We start from the raw sequence: 4,085 nt of genomic DNA on the forward strand, positions 1-4,085 counted from the left end.
TGATGGCAGCAAGTCTATATAATGATGAGGTAAGTTCAGAAACAGGAGTGTCAAGACTTGTTTTGTAAAGGGAGTGTAGTAGAGTGAAAGATATAGAATAGAGTTTAGTTCGAATGTGATGAAGTCCAAGAGGTTTTTGTATGAAAGGAGACATCATACGTCTTAGGTGACGTATAGTGGCGATGGTCGTGATTTTTCTAAATAAATTCGTCACATTTATGCTATTGTTATATTGGTTTGAAAGGTTTCTATACTTTTGATGTTGTAATTGCACCCGTAAGGTATTGCAGTACCTAGTCTGCGTATCCAGTATTTCTCTCTTTCCCTACGACAGTTTTTACTTAAGACGGGACTGTTCGTTGGATAATAATTTTTTTTTCAAGAATACGCTTTCTTAGGGAGGATTGAATGATCTTGTTGATTCAAATTTTGATAAACTGTCGGAAATTAGGTAGTATTAATTAGGTATCATCGACAAAATAATGAATGTTACAACTAAATCGTTTCATTGTGTAAATTCTAACGATTATTTATCTATAACAGTAATAAAGGTATTACTTCATCATCAGATTCTCCTAAGAACACAATTACTATAACTAACGCCTTATTTTTAATTTTATCATACAATTATGTAATTTGTAATAGTAAAGATATAGCATTTTATTCATACGCTTCATCTTAATGAAAACATCAGTGGATTGATGGACAATATAAAAGATCACGATTTTCTTGATAATTACAAAAGAACTGAGAAAATACCATTAAATTAGTAACTAATATTCGGCACATGACAAATACAATGTCAAGGGATGAAACAACTAATCAAAATTTGGAAAATTACTGAAATTGAAAGTAAACTTGAAAACTCTCATAATAATGGGTGTAAGAGTATATAGTGATATTTAACTGTCACTGGCAGGTCTTAGATTCGATCCTTTGTGGCACAAAAGGTATGAAGTGTTATGTGAGTGTCAGTGGGAGGTTTAATTGCTCATTCGCTTTTGTTACTTTGTATGTATGATTTTATTTACTTTATGTTCTTTGTTGTGTATTTCTGTTTTCCATGTCTGGTCTTCGTCCCTGGATTACATTCTTTTGATTACCGCTATAACCTTGATTCCCTTGGTAAGTCTTTTAATGACGCAAGGCAAAGGTCATGACAGTTCACTGTCACCGAAATGTCTTCGAAAGATTTGGTGCGTAATGAGTAGGTTATGACTATTGACCGTCACCGAGAGATCTAAGGCTCAATTTATTTGTGGCGTAAGGAGAGTGTAGTGACATTTGACTGTAATCACGAGGAAAAAAATTCCATCTTCGGTGCGTAAGGAGTAGGTAATAACAATTGACCATTGCCGAGATATCTAAGGTTAAGTCTTTGTGGCGTAAGAAGCGGAAATGATATTTGGTCCTATCCTTGGTGGCGTAAGGAGTAAGTAGTGACAATTGACTGTACAAAACAAGGTTTCAGGCTGATCCCTGATAGCGTAAGGAGTAGGACGTGATATTTGAGAGGTTTTAATGTTCGATTTTTGACAGATATCTCTGTCACTGATATTTGGTGGTGAAAGGAGTAGATAAAGACAATTGACTGTAATCGGGTAAGAAGTATGTATTGACTAATGACCGTCGCCTAGAATTCTAAGATTCAATTTTGGGGGGACTTAGGAGTATGAAATGCCATTTGACTGTCACCAAGAGGTTTAAGGTTCGATTCCTGGTAGCACAAGGAGTATCATCTTTAATAGTAGTGTCAACTAATTTGTATATATGAAATTGATATCTGCTGTTAGATTGTCGCTTGACGACCTTCTGGATATATTCATATACACAAATGGATTATTTAAGCATAAATCAGTGTCAATATCAGTATTTTTTCCCTATCCTTTCATCAAAACATGGTTGGCTAGGAGACGTACACGTGGACGGTTTTGCAAAAGACTTTCGACTAAAGTTTATGTGTTTATAAACATACAAACATTGTTTTATTTCTTATTTACGATCCAAATTTTGACTTTATCGCTTTAGAATTTAATCAATACGTTCCTACAGAGAGTGTTCCTAATGAACGAGATAAAACTCTAAAATAATTTTACACAGCGTGACAATCTGCACTTATACTTGGTAATGTTGTATGCACTGTTTGATCTACAGAACGCATGTTCTTTATTGTGCATCGATTACGCTAATTAATATTAAACTGTACAACGATTGTTCTGTTGACTATTAATGGGTTTCTGCCGATTATATAATTCTCTATTACAAGAGTTTCATGCACCTATGAGCCAATTTAATGAAATGTATCATAAGAGATCGAACATGTAATTCAAATGTTTAAAGGGCTACGGTATAAAAGTGGAACAAATTATAAAATAGTACTTTCTCTCAAATGATGGGCATGGTTTATGAAAAGAAAGGTTTTGAAAGTCAAAATATTTTTAGCGATTTTTAAATTGATAAAATTAGAATGACTGACAAGTAGGAAGTGATATCTATGGCAACAATGTTAATGATTACAACAGGAAGCAGCATGCACTAGCAGTAAGCTAAACATGTAACATGCAATGCTACTTACTTATTATTGCCGGGGTATCCAAAGATTCCAAAGATGATCCATGTATATGGTGCATTATCTGGACAAGGATGCCAATTTCTTAATAATTTCATAACATAGTTTGGAATTATTTCCCTCTTATGATATGTGAAGGAATAAAATTTGGATCCCTCTCATGTGTAGCTTGCTTACGAAGTACATACATTTTATTCCGTTACACCACTCTATGGAATAATATTGTCCAAATGTACTTGAATTACCTTCCTCAATTTATGGTTTCTGTAATGTTTTTCTCCATGGGCATCTTCCAATCAAAGGTGTCTGTTTCTTTCATTTGTTATGCAATGTTTGCATAATCAAAATTGGCATCCTTCGCATTCCTGATCCCGAGGAATCACAAATCCATTATCAACATCCTCCTCCTGGTCCGAGATGTTATTTGGGTCATCTATTTGTACTTTTGCATTAACAAATTTTCTTTTATACCTTTAATTATATCCCAGTTACATTGTCCAAAAAGATTTAATGTAGTTTTTTTGTTCCTCTGTTACTATTAAAGAAAAGTGCTTCTATAATCACAACTAGGTTGGTCATTTACATTGAACATCAAATAATTTTCAACATTTCCCTACCAATCAGTCAGGTACAGGACCAAGTATGGGGTCCCTCATAGGGATCTTGTGCGTTCAGTTGTCTTTTTAATATAAGTGCAACGTCTATATTTGCATGGTGTTTATTTACACACACAAAAATATATATATTATGCTTTAATATATTTTAACTAGACAATCTTAATCAAAACCCTGTATGACAAGATTCCCTCACAAACTTGTTATCCACAGTCATTTGTTCACCTTCAAAATGATACTTTTATTGGGCCATTTGAAGAGGACACAAATGATTTTCTTGACTAATAATAATTGATTTCAGTATGATTTTATCAAATGATAAATCATCCATCTAATAACAAACAGGTGAAACCATAAATGCCCCATACATACTCCTACTTAATATGTAAGGTCACGGCAAGATAAAGTCGTTATAAACTAAAGATAAGAATTTTTTTACTTACATACATCACTATTAGGTTGAACAAATGATATCCCATTATAATTTCAAGTTGGATATAAATACACAAAGATAACAATGGAAAGCAACATATATTGTCAAATTTACTAGAAGTAAGGAGTAAATTGGTACAACAACTAAACCATCCTGTGAACAATGCTGATATTTTGGAAAAATGTCTTAACATTTTTTAACAAATAACAGCAAAGTTCAGAAACAGGAATTACCAAATTTGGCTTTAAATGCCTACATCGTAGTAGAACAGAAAGATGTCAACCAACCCATGTTTTTTGACAGCCGAATGATGCCTGATGAAAATGCCTTAAATTGCCGAGTACCATTCTTCTTTTTGCAATGGTCATTTAGTTGATCCAGAGAAAATGTATCTGCCTTCGTTTCACATATGGTTCTGATAAGCATCATTCCGTCATATGGTCTTCTTCCCCATACTTATCAAATGGCA

Source organism: Perna viridis, chromosome 3 (assembly GCF_037379345.1).
Source record: "Perna viridis isolate PV_CMFRI_1.1 ecotype Kerala chromosome 3, ASM3737934v1, whole genome shotgun sequence".
In the NCBI taxonomy this organism is placed as follows: Eukaryota; Metazoa; Mollusca; class Bivalvia; order Mytilida; family Mytilidae; genus Perna; species Perna viridis.